The following is a 12,709-nucleotide window of genomic DNA, read 5'->3' as shown; positions in this document are numbered from 1 at the left end:
GGGGGGGGGGGCAGAGGCTGCTCGCTCCTTCAGAATAGAAGCAGCTGGGAGCTAATGGCAGATGGAAACATATGGTTCAGCGCAAAATATGAACATTTAGTCTTTTATTTATAATATTTTCAAACTGCATCAAGGGCTGTGGAGGCGGGACAGTTTTAAAGAATGAACGTGTGTGATGGCTCAGTGCTCAGGTCCAGTGAAAGGTCACAGATGAGGATGCAGAAACAAAGCTGCACTCAGTGGCTCAATGATGAAATATATTAGTGAAAGAGCAACTTGTCATTAGCCGTGCTCTGGCTCTGCTTTTGAGGGAGAACTCTTTTTTTCTGTCCACAGCCTCAATGACGCATTGTGCACAGGCTTCATATGCGCCATTCACAGGGAGCCACTGAGGCCAAAAGGCGCTTTCAGCCCTGATTTCATTCCTCATACACATCTCCAAGCACTGAGCAGGGTCACTTCTCACAGCTCTGCTAGCCGTGTAGCAGCGGGAGCGGCAGAGGCAGAGCAGGCAGCATATGGCACCAAAACCCACCCAGTCTGACAGCACCACGGTCTGGGAACAAAAAGAGAAAATCTTTTCTCTCTCCCTCTCTCTCTCTTTTCAAATTAAGCCCTCGCAGGACTCTGCTCGGCCACGAGGCTCAGATATGAGGATTACCACGGGCGCACAGGCCTGCAATGCATCCGTAATAAGACAAAGTGGTGGCGTTCACACCCATAGTTTTGGCGGATAAAGGGATCGCGAGGCCAAATATCCAGTGGCACACGTGTGCGCCGAATACGAGGCCTGGTGCCGAGAACACGTGTGCGACCCCACAAGAAAAACTGAGGCTGTGGAGCTTAGAGAGGGAAAGAGGGAGAGAGAGAGAGAGAGTGGGGAGGAGGGGTGGAGGTTGTTTGAAGCAGAAAATAATTAAAAATAAATAAATAAATCTCGAGATTATGCAACGTTTCACATGATGAACATGAGGGAATTAGTGCGCGTGCAGGAGGCAGGGGTCAGTGCACGAGGAGCAGAGGGAAATGAAATGAAAAAGAAGATGAACATGTAGAATTGAATTTTGTTTTTTTTGCAAATGTTTTTTTTTTTTTAACTTATTTATTTATTGAATAGAACACACACACACACACACACACACACACACACACACACACACACACACACACACACACACACACACACACACACACAAGTACAAGTAGAGAGACAAAGTTGTGTGTGCCATTGCAGTGTATTGTAAGTAATAAGTCATAATTCTGCAGCCGGACTCCTTCATGTTGAGTCCTCGACTTCAGCACAATGAGAGCTGTGATGAACGAGCTGCTGCTGAAGCGTCACACGAACCACAGCTGAAGCTCGCGCCTTTTCACGCCCATCAAAACTGTCTCTTTTTTTTTTTTCTTTTTAAACATTTTTTTTCCTTGTTGGAGGAAAATGCAGTTTGCTGATTGTCCTTGCTCTTTGAACGGAGCCTGTCGTGTGTAAAATGGGTAATTTTGGCTCCTCCGTGCTGTGTGGTCCATTTGAAGAATAAAATGATCGTCTCTTTTTTCCAGGGATCCCTGGAGAGACATTCAGCGGCCTCACAACACGTGGCTTTACTGTAGGTAATATGGGCTACCAGCTCTCACTGTCACACACATCCACACACAGGCTTCCGTAGTCAGGTTGGATATTTTTGGGAAGTTATGTTTTTTTTTTTAAAGAAATAATAATGACATATAATGGCGGTCAGAGGTGCAGAGTTCATCAGTTACAGTAAAGTTATATATTTATAATTATAGTTTTAAGGTGGAATAGTGTTAACACCTTAAATAAGATGCTTAGAGTTTAAATTTAAACAGAATATGATGAAAACAGAATGTCAGGACACAAAGATGCTTTTATTTTCAGAAATTCACACAATGATCATCAGCTGTAGTTTGATCACGTGCAGGACGTGTGGAAAAATTAATTTATTGATCCTGTACAAACTGTAATTTTCAGTTAATCTGCTGCACACACACGGTGGAGTTTCGTTCTGATTGTGTGTGTGTGTGTGTGTGTGTGTGTGTGTGTGTGTGTGTGTGTGTGTGTGTGTGTGTGTGTGTGTGTGTGTGTGTGTGTGTGTGTGTATATATATGTGTATATGTGTGTATGTGTGTATGTGAGTGTGTGTGTGTATGTGAGTGTGTGTGTGTGCGCGCGCGCCAACAGGCCCGCACCGTCACCTCACTGTGGCTCTTCCACTCAGGTGTTTCCTAGAAATGCACCTTTAAATGCAGCTTTAAAACACGTGCGTAATACTCCCTTTTTTTTGTCGTGCGTAAAACTCGTGCGTAATTGCCCTTTGTTGCCTCAACATGAGAATCCAACCTGTGCCATAAAATGGCGTAAAATGAAACGTTTCACCCTGATTTCACCACGTGGTTTTAATCAGATGAGAACCAATGAGATTTCACAATTGGAATCAATTTCTTGCTAATCAGCTCTGGACCTTTGCATGAATTATTATTTCCAATTAGAAGCGCCGGATTTGTTGACGTCACGCACGTCCTGGCCAATGGCGCGGCCTGATGAGGTTTGTTTAAATGGAGGAGAGAAAGAACTTGGACCTTAAATGTCTTTCTTTTTCTTTTTTTTTGAATCTGAGATGAGGTGAGTGAGGGAGGAGAGGCCGCTGTGGGTGCAGCACTGTGAGGTTTATGTGAAGCACTTTAACATCCCCACCTGCTTCATTTTCTCAACCCACTGCGTTCACAATTTCCCGGGTGAAATGCATCGTGAAAGACGAACATTGTGGGGATAAAAAAAAAAAAGAAAAAAGAAAAAACCCGGAAGACAAATATTGAAATTGTATCACTTTATTAGAATTATATAACAGCAGCACAGTGGCGAATAAGCCAGTGTTAATGAAAGGACTATTAATGATAATGGGGAAATAAGTGCAATCTGCATGTAATTATCTTTCTCTTTATCCAGCTTGGAAATCGTGAAATTATATCTGATATAAAAAACGAGTCATAAAGCTCACAGCTCAGGCTGCAGCGATTAAAAGTGTTAATGTCACTGTTGCATCATTATAATACAGAAATAATATTCTGATGAATTACTGATGAGTTTAAACACCAAACTCAAGCTCTGCATTCACAGCAAACTCAATGATATGTCTGTTTTTAAACAGGAAATAGTAAAGTAAAAGATTTTTTTATGACTGAAAAAAATAAAATCTTAATTTTTAAAATGTTGTAGTTTATTATTATTATTATTAATAATAATAAAATACTATAAAAATAATATATTACACAAAAAATAATACTAAAATCTGACTATAATGTATTCAGGGGGATTTTTAATAGTAGAATATGTGAAAATGTGAATCTGTCTTTTGCAAAAATATATATATAAATAATCTTTATTAGTCCTTCTGACTGAGCTGTTTATAAAGTAAACATGATCATTTATATGTATTGATATTTATAATGATATTTATATGTGAGACTGCAGCTGTGAGTCTGTGTGTGTGTGTGTGTGTGTGTGTGTGTGTGTGTGTGTGATTGGATGTGTCTGTAATTATGCATCTAAACATGTGAAAGTTCACACACTGCAAGGTGTGTGTGAGTGTGTGTGTGTGTGTGTGTGTGTGTGTGTGTGTGTGTGTGTGTGAGAGAGAGAGAGAGAGAGATCCAGTGCAGCAGCATTCTGGGAGCTGTTTCTCCTCTTAAAGGGCCTCGCTTTGTCCTTGTGGATTGAAACAAAGCTCCTTGACGAAGATGTGTGTCTGTGTCTGTGGTGACAACACAACACCTTCTGGAGAACGTACACACATTCAGACAGTAGAAGAAGAAGAAGGAGGAGAGGACCAGCTGTTTGCTACAACCTGGAGGGAGAACAATGCCAGGGAGAGGGGGGGTGGGGGTGGGTGGGATTGGTTGTTTGCTAACAGGGATGTAGCCGTCTCTGCTAACGCCTGCGTGCTGCCAGTCGAGTCGTGTAGGTAGCGTTCAGGTTTGGGTGTGTGTGCGCGATGGAGGGCGAGAATATTCTGTGTTGTGTGCTTCCTCTGTCACTCTCTCTCTCTCTCTCTCTCTCACTCTCTCTCTCCTGGTATCTCTCCATCTCCCTCTGCTTTCAGTCAGCAGAGCTTTACTTGGCAGTGGCGTTGGTGGGGGGAGGAGCCTGCCACAACAGGGATCTGGGCACACAGAGCAGCTTTAATTAGATGGGGCCTCGTGCCTTGTGCCACCACGGCGTGTGTGAGAGATAGAGAGAGAGAGCGTGTGTGTGTGTGTGTGTGTGTGTGTGTGTGTGTATGTGCGCTACAGTGTTGTCTATACCTGCACAAGTGAGGGTGTGTTTTCCGTGCATGTAGCTTGATATCTGCGTGTTTTTGTGGACATTTTTTTAGGCGGGAAAAGGACACGTCTACTTCCTGTGCCTCATGCTTTGATAAGTCTGATGTATGTGTTACATCACTGTGAGGACATCTTTATTTTCACGTGTGTGTGTGTGTGTGTGTGTGTACGTACATTTGAAACCCTCCTCTCTATCTTCGCTTTGACGCCAACCTGAGCTCCGGCATCAGATGATGTAAACGAAGACAAACCGGTTTTTACTTTTGTAGTCAAACGGCCAGGATCTCCTTTTAATTTAAAAATGCATTTGGGCCGTGGCGGGGGGCCGGCGTTTGAAGCCATCACCCTCCTATGGAGCCAGTCAGCGGGTGAGGCGGGTGCGCCATAGGGATGGGCGCCGGGCCGGAGAAGGGAAGGTTGGTGCCGTAGCCGGTTTGGACCGGTTCATCAACTTATTGCTGCCTCTCGCTGATTGCTTGACTTTGGGGAGGTTTTTTTTTTTTCATATGGAGGCATTACTCGCAGGCCAATCAACGCTTCCGTTGCACAAAGGGAGGTTTCCTATTGGCTGAGGCGGTTTTGAGGCGGGGTGATGGGGCCACTTGGTGACATCACAAAATTAAGGGTCAGGACATTTAAAGGCCGCTGTAAGTTGAGTGAGGGGGGAAGGAAAAAAAAAAAAGGCCCCAAGCCAGAAGAGTAACGTCTTTGTCCGGAGTTGGTGTTAACTGCCGTTTTGATTTCTTTTCTTCTTTCTTTTTTATCCAGACTTTGCTCCTTTTTTGAAGTTAGTGTTTAATCCTTCAAATCGTGTCAAATCAAAGAGACGGAGATGAATGATCATGTTTTATTAACGACTTTCTCCTCTGCTTTATAGGTCAGAACTCGGCCCACGCTGCTTCTTCGCCTGCGGCTTGAGAGGATGGGTAGCCTTAGGGGTTGGTTGTTATCTTTGGTTATCTAGCTGTATGAGTGATGTACATTCTTCATAAAGCTAGATAACCGAAAGTAACAAGAATCCCATTACACTCCTGAAAAGGCATCAAGACCCCATACGCGCCTCCCTCCAAAAAAAAAAAAAAAAAAAAACAGAAAAAAAAAAAGAAACGCAAAAACTCTCAAAGAAGAGCAACACGTGAAGAAAATGGACGCCACCTGAAGGGACGTGGGAGCGGCGTGCAGCAGGAAGGTAGGCTGCATGATTTTTCGTGTGTGTTTACTGATGATCTGTGTGTGTCGTGGTGCATCAGCATTTAGGAACGCAGAACACTGTTGGTAACAGTCATGTTGAAATAAGTGGGACATTATAGCTCCCTGCAGCCAGCGCTAGTGATCCAGAGCAGTACGGTTGGTGCAACAGGATCACTTTTAATCTAATAAGCCCCATGATCCTTGTGTGGTGGGGCTGCATGCAGGGGCTTAGCCTCGGTATCACATGGCCGGGAGTGACAGGGGGGGTGAGGGGGGGTGGGTGGGTGAAAAAGACCCACACACTGATTCACCAAAGCCGCTGGACTTTGACAAGTCGTTTAACAAGTCGGTGTTGGCTAATCAGTTTGCTAGCCGGTTTAGTCGACGCCCTATTAACTTGGGCTCCATGAATTTCAGAGCTTGCATCTCTGGCATGAAGAGGACATGAAATATGAAAAGAATGCGGGCCTTTTCTGTCGTATCGAGCTGCATACGGTGCCATGAATTATACATATGTTTCCGACTTGGATGGGATTGTGTGAGTTAAGAATGCTCCCTCCGAGTTAATCCGGGGCTCCCAGTGCACCCGCCGGCACCTAAAGCGAACAGACAAGAATTTGTTTGAGGCCAGTTTGTTAAGTTAGCCGTTCTCCTTTCCCACCTACTCCCTTTCTCCCCGTGGCATGAAAAGATGTTTGATTTGGGGTCCTGGCCGTTGTTTGATTTGACGTGACAGTTGGCTTGGTTGTGAATGGGCCGTGGCAAAGCCTCCATTGCATGAGGTGCTACCATGTGGAAAGGCCTGATGGGATCTTTGCTGAATGCTGCTGTGTGTGTGTGTGTACGCGCGAGGCTTCGGAGGAGGGGGGGGGGGGGGGGGTCCAGGGGCAATCAAGCAGAAGCAGAAGTCCCCCCCCCCCCCCCCCCCAGTGACGAGATCCACGAGTGAGAGAAGGAGAACAATCTAAGCCTTTAGGTTCTTTGCCCGGACTCATGGTGAGGAGTAATTGGTCAATCAGATCTTCAACCTCGAGGCCTCTGATGGCTGATTGAAGGTGTGATTTCTTTTCTTGCCCATCAAAGCTAGAGGGCCGCTCCTGCTGGGAGAGGCCGCTAAGGATTGTTCCCAAGGTCTCAAGGCTTTGGGAGCCACAAGGCTAGCAGTGAAGTCCAATTGTAGAAAAAAAAAAACCTATTCCACAGGGCGCTCTGCTGTCTCAACACAAACATCACCCTCAAGTTTGGATATATACACACACACACACACACACACACACACACGCACACAGCTGGACAGGCTACAGATTTGTGCAGGGGCCGAAGTGAAATCCCTAAAAGCTTGTGTGGCAACCTCGCCTCGCAATGTCAATCTCCTCGAGCCCTGCAGTTGTTTCCTGCCTGCTGCATTGCAGGTGCTCAGTGTGACATTTGAGCTCGGGGCTCGGCTCAGAAAGAGGGAAGAACGAGGGCCCTGACGGAGAGTGACAGCCGGAGGTGTAACCTCCTCGGACGGAGAAGTAGTTCCTGGTTCGCTCTCCGCCGACGGCCTCCATCTGTTATGGTGAATAATAGATGGGTTGACGTTTGCGCCTGTTCAGGTGCCTTTATACATTAAGGTGTAACAGGTAGAAGTCGGGCGTGTTTTTCGGTGCCGTCTCCTCTCGCTTCCCTTTCTGTGTCAGATAGTGTTGGGGTGTTGGGGTTGGGGGGGGGGTGTTTTGTGTGGGGGGTGGGTGGGAGTGAATGGGAACTGAAGTCTGGGACAGATTGTGTTTATACCCTAAGCAGTGCCCTGGGAGACGCATGTCATGGTGCAAATGCTTTTGTTGCTGGCTCTGTGTGTGGCACAGTTATATCACTAACACTTCACACTGGGGACCCAGAGCAGGGACCGTCGGAGCTTCTGCTGCCTGAAAATGGCACGGAAGATGGGAGGGTTCCTAAAAACCACCTTAGGGCCTTTGCTCCCTCTTTTTTCTTTTTTTCTTTTTTTTTTCTGCGTCCCGTGGTAGAGTCTGAAATAGACAGAGGGAGAGAGAGAGAGAGGGTGGAGAAGGAGAGAAGAAGGCAGGGAGAGGAAAGAGGAGGAGGAGGAGGAGGGTGGGTTTGTCTTAGCTTTCATGCACTAGGCAAGCAGATTTAGACTCCAAGTGTCAAATAGAAAAACAGCCATTGTGGTCGGGTCCTATTTGCCCCCCCACCAGTAGACTTTACAGTCAATAGAGCTAGTCCACTTGTCACTGGGGGACAATGCAGCCCTTTGCCTCCCTTTCAGTGCTGCCAGGTCCGAGCAGCCAGACAGTTTTCTGAATAAGACCCAGTGACTCTTGCCCCCTTTTCTCTGCCTCTCTTTCTCTTGACGGGACACACCAACAGGGTTTGGAAAATGGCTTCGCTGTTGGGCCGGAGCAGAAGGCCAGACCCCGTTATTTTCTACGACGCTGGCATTCCCTCCTCTGCCCCCCCCCCCCCCCCCCTCCCCCGTACGCTCACACAGAAATGAATGTATCGCAGGCAGTTTTGCAGAAGTCAATGGGGCCTCCGCAGACAAAGGAGATTAAGTTTGGCAACTTAGCGGTAACAGGTGTACTTTGACTGTGCTCGGACCACACGGGGGGCGACTGCTGTCGCCTGACCCCGTCGCTCTGTTTGCCTCCCTGTTGGTTTCGAGTTGCCGGGAGATGAAGATGAAATTCGCTTTTTTTTTGTGTGTGTTTTCAGACGACAAGGAAGCTTCAGACCTTGTCGACTTGGAAGCTTTAGTGGAGAGCGTGTTTGTGCCCGGCTGTCCATCTCCCGCCTTTTATCATTTCTTAGGACTTTTGAAAACGCAGCTCAGTTTTTTGTTTTTTTTGCCACATTTCTCCAGTGATGTGCAGAAGTTTTCTCCAAAGGGATTCTGCAGATATCTTTAGATCTGGAGCTGTGCTCACCCAGGGGAGCGAGTTAAGGGTAAACAATGCGGGCACACAGAGGAAGAGAGGAATATCAGAGGGAGCTCGGTGCGGCACTGAAGCATGAATACATTTTCACATTTAGAACGGAGACAGTGATGTTTTTAAGAGGGGAGGGGGAGGGAGGGGGGGGGTGGAAATATCTTTCAAAGTGAATGAGTGAAGCCTTTTCTACCAATACCTTCAGTATTTTCAACCACAGTAAATCGAGCCATTCAGCAGGAGTACAAACAGAGCCACGCTGAGAGCCGGAGCAAAACAGTGCATGCGTTTGTTTGTTTCAGTCGTTAATAAAGCTTTTACTGAGAGCCCCCCGGTCCTCAGGAAAAAGCCCATTCTGGTGAAATGACTTGGCAAAGCATCCGATGGAGGGTCTGTTCAGACTGAAGCTGCTCCCGCTGCCATTGTCTAGCTCTCTCACACACACCTACGAGTCCAGAGTGAGCACACAATTTCATTGTTGCGTGAGCTGTTAATATCAGAGGCTTCACAATAGAGCCCATTCGCCATATTTGCATAAGGCACTTTTCCAACAAGGACCCGGAGAGGGCTTGAAAGCTGGCCCACTCCAGTGCCAATGGCAAAAAAATGTCAAGTGCCAATTAGGAGAGGTTTGCCACCATTCAGCGGTACCCCACCCCTGTAGTCCTTCCCCTCCCTGCTTACCCACCCCAACTCTCTCACACTCCAAGTCACCCCTGTTTTTTACCACCTTATTCCAATTTCAGACGTAGCCTTCCCCTACTGACACCCGCAGACAAAAGCCGGGCTCCCTCCTCCGCTGGCTAATGGAGGATCCTTTCTGCCGGACTCAGAGTATTAACCAAACGAGACAGTGGGCTCTGTTCGCCGATTAGTCAGCTTTCTTTGTTGATTTCTTTGAATAGAGCAGGTCCAGGAGCTACGTGGCTGAACCTGCGAGATACAGACTCCACCTGCTTGTGAATATTGAACTCAGTCAGCTGGCCACATTGTGCTACGTTGCCTTTTTAGACTGGCAGGTTTCCGTGTGCAGGTGTAAGTCGTTGAGGGAAGGCAGACGCTGATTTTCCAGAGAATTAAAAAAATAACCTCTTTCATCTGACGTCCACAGTGCTTGGCTAATAGCATTTAGCCACCTAATGACTTGCTTTAAGCTAGTCCTGCTCGCACACGCACCAAATAACAGAGCAGAGCTGCAGTCAGTCACAGAGCTTTGAGTCAGCTGTTGAGGCTGAAAAAGAAATGCACAATAATGCTACAGTGGGATTTAACTGGAGCTACGTCAAATCCAGGTTAGCTTAACCGGTGAGTGTCAACAGTGCTGAGCAGCTGTTTACCGTTTCTGCTCATGCTGAAAATGCAGCATTATTTCCACCAACGCTTAGCTGCAGCTGTCAGGGACGTAGATCCTCCTCTTCGTCATCATCCTCCTCATCCTCATCATCATCATCATCATCATCATCAGTGTCCTTGGATTGAAGTATCTTTGTGTTTACATTGGTGGTGGGAAATAAATAAAGAACAGTGTATCCTGTAAAATGACGAGGACGCAGGAAATGAAATATAAAAAGGAGAGAAAGTCACAGACACAATAAAAGAATCGTGTTTGTCCAATTGGGCTGCCGTTGTTTTCCACAGAGCGTTTACCTAACTTACCGCCTCCTGCCACTCAAAAGGATTTTTCTCTTGTCCCTTTTTCTCTTTCATTCTTTCATTCAATCTCTGTGTCGAGTTTTTTTTTTTTTTTTTTTTTCTTTCCCACCCTTGATTCTCAGATGGTTGGATCTGATTTGCATATATTTGCATAATGAAAGTCATTTGCATGCTCAGGGGCAGACTGTACCATGAGAACAGACATGAAAAGGTGTGTGTGTGTGTGTGTGTGTGTGTGTGTGTGTGTGTGTGTGTGTGTGTGTGCATGTGCATGCATGCATGTGTGTATACATGCATGCATTCGTGTGTGTGTGTGTGTGTGTGTGTGTGTGTGTGCGCGTGGCGTGCTGTTCGTGAACTGTACACGTGTGTTTTGATGGATAAACCTCGTTCTTAAATCTTCACCCTCTCACCCTCTGGTTTCCTCTGTGCAGGCGACCGACCACCACAACACCACAGAAGGAGAGCTGGCAAAAGGAGACTGAAAAACAGGAATAGAAGGAGGAGGAGGGGTTGCTGTTGATTCTGCCCTCCCTCTCTCCTCGCCCTCCTCTGCATCGCCTCTTCCCTCCTCCTCCTCCTCCGCTCCATCCTCAGCAGACTGCCCCCTTTTTCCTGTACAGCGAGACGCAGCCGGCGCCACCATCTTAGAGCAAACGCTGGCATGAAATGGAAGTGGGAAGACCAGTCAGTGCAGGTAACACACCGCAACCCGCTGCGCCCACCACGCTGCATCTTCCCACCGGCGCCACCGCCACCACCAACCCCTCCATCTTCTCCTCCATCCACCAACCCCCCCACCCTCCTCTCGTGCCCTCCTCACTTACTCCTCTTCTCCTCTGACGGGCTCCGTTTTTTTTTTTTTTTTTTTTTTTAATCATGTGTTTGTTAATTGCACGATTCACGAGATGCGCCGATGGGTGGAGGGGAGGGTGAGTTGATGGAGGCGGGGCATGTTTTGTATGTGTGTTCACATTAAATCACTCTCGCTCTCAACGCCTCTCTCAGGAGGCTTTCAGTGGGCATCTGTCCTCCGAAGCGCAATGTTTTCTTTCCCGTTGGGGAATTCTCGTGCCATCCTCACACACGTGCCCCGACATGGCGGCGGCAGCAGCAGCGGCGGCTGCCATTTTGGAGATACGCTGCAAACCAGCTACGCCTACTGGACAAATAAAATAACTCCATGTAGCTGAGCTCTCCCATATTCTGACATAAAATAATGTTTTTAAAATAATGTTTGATATCTGAAAGTTTCTCTTCAACTCCTTAAATGAGGTCAGGAGAAATGTCAAGGCGGGAACGACCGTCGAGTGGGAAGTGATGGTATCCATGAACCGCCATTCACATTCTCATACAGGGACACTGCAGTGTGTAACAAAACACACACACACACACACACACACACACACAAAAGCAGCAGAGAGACGAGAGAGAGAGAGAGAGTGAAATAATAGAGAAGAGGTGGTGAAGAAGTGAGGAAAGTGGGACCTCGCCGGGGCAGAGTCTCGGTGCTGGAAAGCCTCTCTTTGTGCGAGTGGCGAGTGTTGGAGGGCAGTCGGCGCTCAGACAAGTCGAGTATTGTTCTCCCCTGAGCGAGCTGGTTGTGGTGCGGCAGCATTATTCCGACCCGGGAGCTCCCAACTTTGAAAAACCGCTTAACCCAAAACACCAATTAGCGTCAACTGGGCTTGATTAAGTAAGGCGGCCGGTAAACAATGCACGCCATTGTCCCGCCGCAACAGAGAACTCCCTTTGTTTGTGTCTGCGGTGTGGAGGTCAGGGGAGAGACAATGCTAATGCTAACTTTACAGTAGGGTGCCAGTCTGCAGTGCTAACAGAGAGGCTGCTAACACCCCCTGGCGGGTCAAGGTGAGGGAAAAGATAGCGATCGAAAAAGTGTTTAATTTCACTTTCAATCATCAAACTTTCAATCACTGATTTCCAGGTGTTACTCAGACTAAACCTGACGTGACGCCGCGTCTCAAACGAGGTCACGCCGAGCTTTCTGGCTTTAAATTCTGGAGGATGCAGCCTTTTAAAAACAAAACAAAACAAAAAAAAAAAAAAAAACGGAGGCGTCGCTTGGCTTTCCTGAGAAGTTGTGCGGTAACTGTGTCAAACCCGAGGCGCACTAATCACAGCCAGGCCTCCATAAACAGGTGGTAGATTGAGCGAAGGGGGCTGGGGCCGTTCTCAATTTACTGTGTAAATTATGCAGAGCCCAAAACAATGCAAACAGTAGACAGTGGAGTGGCTGGCGTTGGCTAATGAGATGATGAGAAGCCTGGGAGGGCTGGGAGCTAGTCGAGGTGAGGGGGTGGGCACGGCCGGCAGCTTGTGTCTGGATCTGTGTATTCGTGTGTGTGTGTGTGTGTGTGTGTGTGTGTATGTGTGTATGTGTGTGTGAGGGTCTAGAGGAGCTTTGGCAGGGGAGCAGACACTGTCCCGTCTGCACCATCAGCACCCCTCCTGCCCAGACTGAGTGCTACAGAGGGAGGGGAGGGTTAGCAGGCAGCTGGGGCACCCTGCCCCCATTGCTCCGGCATGAGCACCAGCCTTGGGAACCTCTGTGGCAGGGGTCCCCCCCCCCC

The 12,709-nt window shown here is 47.5% G+C and overlaps 1 long non-coding RNA gene across 1 annotated transcript in view; it reads left to right on the top strand.

Moving 5' to 3' along the window:
* Positions 1-5,438: 5,438 nt before the first annotated feature.
* Positions 5,439-12,709, top strand: part of LOC111234068 — a 10,560-nt gene continuing 3,289 nt past the window's right edge. The window contains exons 1-2 of the long non-coding RNA XR_002665638.1: positions 5,439-5,527; positions 10,553-10,815. This is a non-coding gene — a long non-coding RNA (uncharacterized LOC111234068). The remainder of the gene's footprint in view (positions 5,528-10,552; positions 10,816-12,709) is intronic.

The sequence above is a fragment of the Seriola dumerili genome, unplaced genomic scaffold (genome assembly GCF_002260705.1).
Source record: "Seriola dumerili isolate Sdu_G_001 unplaced genomic scaffold, Sdu_1.0 BDQW01000435.1, whole genome shotgun sequence".
Classification (NCBI taxonomy): domain Eukaryota; kingdom Metazoa; phylum Chordata; class Actinopteri; order Carangiformes; family Carangidae; genus Seriola; species Seriola dumerili.
Note: the sequence above shows the minus strand (reverse complement) of the source record. Positions and strands in the feature narration are given on the sequence as shown.